Raw genomic sequence first — 9,096 nt, forward strand, 5'->3', positions numbered from 1 at the left:
TTGTTTTATATTGTAAAGATTGTAAAAATTTACAAATTGTAATTATGTAAAACCATAAATGTGTACAAGTTAATACTGTTAATCAGTATTATTCAAACAGTATCGTTAAAGGGTCTCCACTGAGGATAATATTTTCTTAATTTCTTGACATGATAAGATGGGAGTTATGTTGTTGAGGTTTCATACTATTTGAAGAAGATATATTATTTTTCATGTATAAAATTTGTATGCAAAATTTCAGATTATTTGCTCACTTTGTTTTTCCAAAATACTAGTAATCATTTTAGATTGACTATTCAATGAATAGCTAATGCTGTAATGGTACTTACCCCATTGGCGTCAAACTTAGATTACTTTTATGTGTGCAAGATGGTATCTAAAAATCTACTGAGGGAAAATTTGGCATGCTTGTTCTTTAACATGACTAACACAAATCTCATACCTCTCATATTTTTTCATCATGTTTATTCCCCTTTTACGATTTAAAAAATCTTGGTAAAGTTTTTACGTATAAGAGTGGATTAGAACTTCACACACATATATGAGAGTAATAGGAAGTCACTGTCCAAGCGCATAGATATTTGACAGAATTATTTCCCTTTTTGAAGTCAGAAAATTCTGCATCACTGTGGATAGTCAAGCACAATGTCCTGTCGACAGTGTTTAAATGTTGATAGCTAAAGTCCGTCTGAAAATTACACTTCATTAATATTGATTTTCAATTTTATTCCGAGTATATTTCTTTAGTATCATTTTTTCCCTTATTGAATATCCCGATTAATCTGTTTTGGATTTTATATTTTTATTCTTTATTGTTTGACCTCAGTGGAGCTCCTTTAAGTTAACTCTTTGTTGTTTATGTTAGAATGATAATTTTAAACACTAGGCAAGTATATATATACCTTGCTGTAAATTTATATGTACTAGTATATTAGATCATTAGCTCGCTCCCTTTTTCCAGAATTATTATTATAATAGTGAAAAATGACCCAAAATTGAAAAGTGTTTAAACGCTTTTCAATCAAATCGGACTGAGAATAGCACAAACATACAATTTTCAATGTATTTCTTGTATATTTCTTGGTTATATTTAATTGATATTTCTGTTTAAAGTGCTCATGTTTATTTATGTGAAAATTAGAATGTTATGTTTTTAGGCTTATAAACCTCAGTGGAGTTCCTTGAATATTGTTAATTGTATAATTACAAGCTATTGCAATCCTTTTATGAAAATAAGATTATATTATTTTATAACAAGTTATGTTATGTGACATGACACTTATACATACATTTTAAATTGTTGTAACTATTTGTTTTAAAGGCCCATTAAGCCTTAAAAATTCAATCAGTTTTATTTTTCAAAAGCTTTCATTATTTTTTATCCAAAGAATTTCTCATTATCAGAGCCATCTGTTGTTGTTTTTGCAGTTCAGTACAGTTATAATGAATAAGTATTTAATATGGATGTTAAATAACCATTTTGTTGACATTTTGCTACACAAATCATTTTTTCTTTTCAAACTCATTATTTTGCCATGTGATAAGAATATCACATGTTGTAAATCTATTATTACAACATTATAAAACACATATTTGCCCTTTTTTACAAAAAAAAATAAAATAAAAATATATTCATTTCTGAGGCGTAATGTGCCTTTAAACTTTAAATGTATATGTATATTTATATAGTATCATAGTTAACATAATTATGATAACATGAAAATCATGTTATGAATTGTTTACTAGGTATGATAACATGAAAATCATGTTATGAATTGTTTACTAGGTATGATAACATGAAAATCATGTTATGAATTGTTTACTAGGTATTTGAATTTATGTGTATTTTATGCTTATATTTGTAATCCTCATGATGACAAAACTATATTGGCCATGTTTATACTTAAACAATTCTACATGAAGTTAAGATAAGATCATGCTGGAATATGTCAATTATACATATACTTATATATTAAATATGACTGTTTAAAACTTGAAATGTTTATGGAAAACAGTATTCAGCTATTTTGTTAGCATCAATAAAAACTTGTCTGAAAGAACTAAACAATCGTGAAACTTTTCGAGACTAATTCTATTCATTTTATATAGAACTTTTTAAGTTATTATAAGTAGCTGGTTTTATTGAAGAATTATAAGAAGATATCAGGCAGTGGTTGACCAACATTTCGTATAAAAAATAACATGTCTAGAACATTATGTATTTTATAAGGTTAAACAATTTAAATTCAGAATGGATACATAAGATCCATATTTTTTTGAATTTATCCAACAATGGTGACATGTATATCAGTATAGAGAAATGTTAACAAAATGTAGGCAATATGTAACATTTAGATCTTGTCAGAGCATTGTTAATCTGCTGCTTTTGTTATAAATGTAATACTTTAAATAATAAAATATATCTTTTTGATTGGTTCTGATAGCATGTATGTGTGACTTTTCATAATAAAGAATTGTACAAAATTGATTAGTATATTATTTGTTTTCCCCTCTCTACAGACCTAGTTATGCTCCCCGAAAAATTTCGGGGGAGCATATATTCGGCGCGTTGTCCGTCTGTCCGTCCGTCTCTCCATCCGTTGTCTTGTCCGGAGCCAAACTTAAATACCCTTGGATATAATTTGTTTAAACTTCATACATTGGTAAAGGGCATTGAGGGGAGTACAGTGTCAAAGAACCATAACTCTATTTTGCTCCGTTTTTGAATTATCTCCCCTTATAGAAAAATCTTGTCCGGGACATAACTCTAAAACTATAAGAGATATCAACATGAAAATTTGTAGGTAGATATATCTCAATGGGTTGATATGCAGTGCACAAGAACTTGAACTCTGCCTTGCCAAATTATGTAGTAATTGCCCTTTGTTCATTTTTACATTTTGAAGTTGTCCCGGACATAACTCGGAAACCATAAGAGATATCAACCAGAAACTTTGTAGGTTGATAGATCGCATTGATCAGTAACTCTGCCATCCCTAATTTTGGAATTATTGCACTTTGAACCTTTTCCAGGGAAATAACTCTACAGTACAAGAGGTGTACTTTCCTGTGTTCAAAACCTATTCGGGGAGCATCACCCGGCTCAAACCTGGCTCTTGTTTAAAACTTGTTGAATACATAGTTCCCACATTTTTCTTATAAGATAAAGACATCAACAACGTTATGTATGATATATACATACTACTAAGAATGAGACTCTGACCTTTCCACTTTATCCATATTACAATGACTAAGTTGCAATTTCATAAATAACGCCATATACAATATTTGCACTGTACTAAGATTGAGAGATTGACTCGTGAATAGAACTGGAATTGAAGCAATTACTGTGTTAAACATATGTAATATCACCTGCAGTAACAATTTCGCAACCAATAGTGTATTTTTTAATAAACCATGACTAGTTTGTCAAATGCATAAATATACAATATCATATTCAGGGTGTACGTGTTTTTCCCGTCATATATAATATGACGTCACATGATTATGACGTTATACATATCATACCGTTGAATACGAAATTGTTACTGCGTGTAATATATTCCGAGTAGTCTCTTTATTATGTGTTAAATTAAATTTATTCTCTGACCCAGCTTCCATTTCTTCATTTGTGCATACTTCTTAATTTAGATTCTCTCGGTTTGTTATTGGATTTTTCAAACAGACAATTCCGTCCACATTTTAAGAAAAGTATTTCTGCTAGAATTAAGGAACAGTTTATTCAATGTTGGCTAACTTCTATTTATGAATCCAGTAAATGGCTGAATTATAGAACTTTTAAAACTCAATATGGTTTTGAAAAATACTTTAACATTTTACCATCACATTAAGCGTTTTTCAAATTTTCTCACACGCCCAGTTGGCCTTGAGATATCAATAAAAACTTTTGAAACTTTGTTACTGCACGTGATATATTCCGAGTTTTCGGTGTGTTAAGTTCATTCTATGACCCGGCTTAATCATTAATTAGCCTGTATAGGTCCATAAAGTTTGCATGATCTGTCTTTTCATGATTCGTACACTTTTTAGTTCTAAAATGTTAATGTTGGTAAGATACAACTCATATAATCATCATTACAGTATTATTTTAGTATTTTAGGTTTACAACATGTGTCAAAACATATATGGAGAAACATATACAAAATGTACTGTGACCTCGGAAAAAGACGCTAAAGGTCACTTACAGATTGGGTTATTGTGGGTCCAGTATCGAGTAAATGTAACGACATGTAGCTGTGTTTATTTTATGATATTTCGATGTTCACAGACACATAAATACCTGAAAGCATGTTATTTAATATTAATTAATTTATTATAATATTAATAAGTGAGACACTGAAATATGGCACATTATATATTGTCCATTTAAACAAAACATCTTGTCACGGCTATAAAACAAGAAAATATGCAATACACGGATTGACAAGAGAGACTAATATTGTAATTTTATCAATCAACTCAACAGAATTTATTTCTCTTTGATAAATTGAACATTTAGTATGTGTAAACATAACTCATTTCGGAAAGCCGTCATATTTAGGGGAGACAAATCAACAGTCATATGAATCCTCTTTACAACGATACTTTCCCTTTATTCATTATTATCATTAATCAGATGGCAATACATATTCAATAAATTTGAAAAAAAAATGCAGCAGCTATAAAACAACCTTTTCGTCATTTGACTAATTAGCATTCATAAACTGTAAACTTGCATTGGTGTTACATTTTTAGAATATAACGTTCATTATCATAATATATATAGTTCCAAGCGCTATTTTTGATGATTTTGGAAATGTCATTTTCATTATTAAACTGTAAGTTTAAACTGCGTCTTATTCCTACTTTAACGGAACCTAACTGAAATTAACTGAAATTCGTGCGTAATGTGATCCGAATTTTCCAATTAAAGCAGACGAGCGTTATTTATAAATACAGCATGGCACGGATGATTTTCTGTCACACAGATGCGTCATTATACAGATTACATATGTCAACCAGAATGTGTTAAAACAAAAGTCTTGCAGTGATTTGAAGACATTAAATAATTCCTAAACATTTATTTTCTCATTTTCCATGGACCTGATGAATTTGTGTTTTATAGATCTTCTTTGTTTAGATTTGCATTAATAGATCGTGTTTAAGCATCGAATAACATGACTTTATCTTGGCTAGTTAATCGTTTAGCAAACAGCAGTCATCAGGTCCTTTATTTTTCTTAAAATAAGATAAGGATCTGTTAAAAAGCATTTGTCTATAAACCAGGGATTTTTTGTAAATCATGTTTAGTCTGTTCATCAAAATGAATATAAATTTGTTACAGCAAGTTTTAAGTCTCAAATATGGAGGGCTGGTATTTCAGATTTCAGGTGGAAATAAAAGATAGGAAACAGTTCCCTGACTGTAACTACAATGAACTGATGAAATAAAAGATAGGAAACATTTCCCTGACTGTAACTACAATGTACTGATGAAATAAAAGATAAGAAACAGTTCCCTGGCTGTAACTACAATGTACTGATGAAATAAAAGATAGGAAACAGTTCCCTGACTGTAACTACAATGTACTGATGGAAAAAAAGATAGGAAACAGTTCCCTGACTGTAACTATAACGTACTGATTTTGTTTTCCTGTCGTATCATTCTTTTTAGGAGTTTAGTAAGACCTCACAATCGGCTGAAATGGCATTTTTGGAAAACACTTTTTTTCAGATGAAAATCCTCAAAAATTATATAACAATATGGTGTACCTATAAAAACTATCTTAGTTTGTTAGTGCAGTGAAACCTAAAAAAAACACAGAACTTCTGAAATTCAAAAATTATAAAATGCGAACAATTTGCAGGGTCCAGAAATTCTATATAATTCATACCACTGAATTTGAAGACTTCTTAAAAGTTATATTGTTGTAAAACTGAAATTATTTATATAAAACAATCACCTACCATATCCGGAAGTTGAAAAAGATCTGATTATCATACTTGTAATAACAAAACCCGCAAAATGTAAAAATCTTCGAATTAGCTTAGATCATATATCTTGATCCCTATATTAGAAGCTCAATATGTCAAGCATATCAAACCCTTGATCTATGCATGAAATTAAGAAACTGAGAAGTATTATAGGGATCATTGATGCCAGCACTATTAAGTGTTGAGAATTGAGTACCGCTCAAGCGAGTGCTAGGGGGCGTGAGGGATGTTGCACTTTATATTATCCCTCATGTACAGACTCAGTCAAATCGAGTCTGCAGTTCTCTTGTAATTTTGTTTAGTTCCATTGAGTTTGTCGGGTCTATATTCATAATTCGTACACATTTCAGTTTTAAAAGTGACTGCTGGTACAACACAATTTATGTCATTATCATTATAGTATTAGTGTAGTATGTTAGGTTTACAACACATGTCAAAACATATGTGGAGAAACATATACTCTGACCACGGAATAAGACGATATAGCTATAGTGGGTCCAGCAATATGTTAACTGTTTTATGATATCTTGATGTTCACAACCACATAAATATCTTATAGCATATTATTCAAATATTAATTTATTAATCATAATATTAATAAGTGAGACACTGAAATATGGCATATAATCGATTTCCATTTTAACAAAAAATCTTGTAAAAAAATATTCAATTCAAGAGACTAATATTGTAATTATATCAATCTACTTAACAGGATTTATTTCCCTTTCATTTAATGCACATTTAGTTTGTGTAAACATAACTCATTTCGGAAAGCCATCATATTTAGGGGAGACAAATCAACAGTTATTTGAATCCTCTTTACAACGATAATTTCCCTTTATACATTATTATCATAAATCAGATGGCAATACATATTAATTATTTCTTTTAATTCAGCAGCTGTAAAAACAACATTTTTTTGTCATTTTGACAAATTAGCATTCCTAAATTGTAAACTTGAATAGGTGTTACATGTTTAGAATATTATGTTCATTATTGTATCATATATAGCTCCGTCCTAGCACTTTTTCAATGATTTTGGAAATGTTATTTTCTGAACTGTCAGTTTAAATTTCAACCGTTGAAGTTAACAGAAATTTGTCCGTAATGGCCGGGATCCGTCTTTCAAATTAAAGCAGACGAGCATCATTTATAAATACTACATTCAAGCGTTAAGACGCACTGATGATTTTCTGTCATACAGATTACATATTATATTCAAGAACGTGTTGAGACAAAAGTCTTGTGGTGATTTGAAGATATTTAAGCATCATATTTTGATATATTTGATATTATCATGTGAGCAATTTGCTGCAATGTTTGCATGCGAGTTATAAACTTAATGGAAAGCCCTGATGGCAAAGACCTCGTGATCTGATTTAGGCATTTTATGTGCAAAGTTTAAATTTAAAACAGACAAAATATGAAATAAGTTTTTTATTTATTTATTTTTATTTTAAATAAGCCACGGATTTTGTACTAAAAATGAATTGAAAAGGATAAACAAATGAATTAAAACAATAAAAATATGATATTGAGTTGTCAAAACGTTTAGATAAAAACATGTTGGAGTCGAGTTTTTATACATAGACAATCAAATATTCAGGAAAAAAAGTCTGAATCTGCACGGAAGATTACACAGCAACAACAAAAATAAAGGGTGATTTTACATTGATATGTAGGGTAACGTTCTATTATAAATAAAGCAATTTAAACAAATCAAGAAAAAGCGAGAAATGTTCGAAGTCGTATCATGAATTTAAAATATTACGTTTTATAATTCCAAACATTTATTTAACTTTTTTTTCATTTCACTCGTCCTAATAAATTTGTGTTATATACCCAGCAAACACCCGACGTTGACACAACGTTGAATCAACGTTGAATTTTGGTCGCGACGTCGGTGACCTTCATACAACGTTAAACCGACGTTGAATCTCCGACGTCTAACAGACGTTTCATTTTGACGTCGACTCGACGTCGGGTTTTGGTCGGTAATCTGACAATAGGTGAATTTAATTTATGAAACCAATATGTATATAAATGAAAGCATAAACAGCTAGAATTTTAAATTTAAGTTTAGAAAGGGAAAATGATATATTTATTTTCTCCATCAAAACAATAACTGTATCACGTGGGTGGCTACGTACGATATTCGATAGGTGGCGCTCGGTAAACGGATAGTTACAGATCAGTATGAAATATATTTGCTCTATTTTCGTTTAAATAATATCTTATCTCCTCGAATTAGTCTACTTAAGAAGTGTTTATTTAATTTACAATGAAGTTGTTATCATTTTGAGGGCTTTATTTTATAGTGGTAAATAATTTAGTAAATTCGAATTGGCGACATATATCGGATTTGAAATTCAATTGTATTGGCGGACAAAAAAAACAACGAGTTGACAGACAAAGTTGAATATTCCAAACAAAATGAAAAGGTAGGTAAACATTACATATTGTTTTTCAATGCTTATTTACCGCATGTCTGCATGGATTCGATGGTTAATTATTTGATCATTGTAATGCTTGACTGGTAAAACTTTATGTCACGTGATTTCGCGAGATAAACATTTTTTTAAGGTCTACTTTGTTTAGTTTTGCATTAATAGTTTGTGTTTAAGCTTCGAATAACATGAATTTATCTTTATTAATTTTGGGTAGTTAATCTTTTAGCAAACTAAGAAATAGTAGCCATGAAGTCCTATATCTTTCTTTAAATAAAATAAGGATTTGTTAAACAAGCGTATATCTTAATTTGTTTGTTACAAACCAGGTGTTCTAAATCACGTTTAATCTATTTATCGGCATTCTTCGCTCAAATATAATGTGTTATCTTCCAGCAAACGTTGTTGATCTGAACATCATTGATGACTGCATATATAGACGGTTTTAGGGGGATAAATAGATTTTAAAAATACTTAATACTTCCTTAACGCTTTGCTAGGTGGACGACAGATACTTACAAAGACATACTAATGCTTTAGAAGGTGCTAGGTGGGTAAGATTATAAGACTGAATATGCTGCTTAAACCGAGGCTTAGTGGTGGGATTAGAACCCGCACCATGTAACAAAAATACATCCCTAAAATTAGTGACTTGT

The sequence above is a fragment of the Ruditapes philippinarum genome, unplaced genomic scaffold (genome assembly GCF_026571515.1).
Source record: "Ruditapes philippinarum isolate M1 unplaced genomic scaffold, ASM2657151v2 ctg4976_1_1_1_1, whole genome shotgun sequence".
Classification (NCBI taxonomy): Eukaryota; Metazoa; Mollusca; class Bivalvia; order Venerida; family Veneridae; genus Ruditapes; species Ruditapes philippinarum.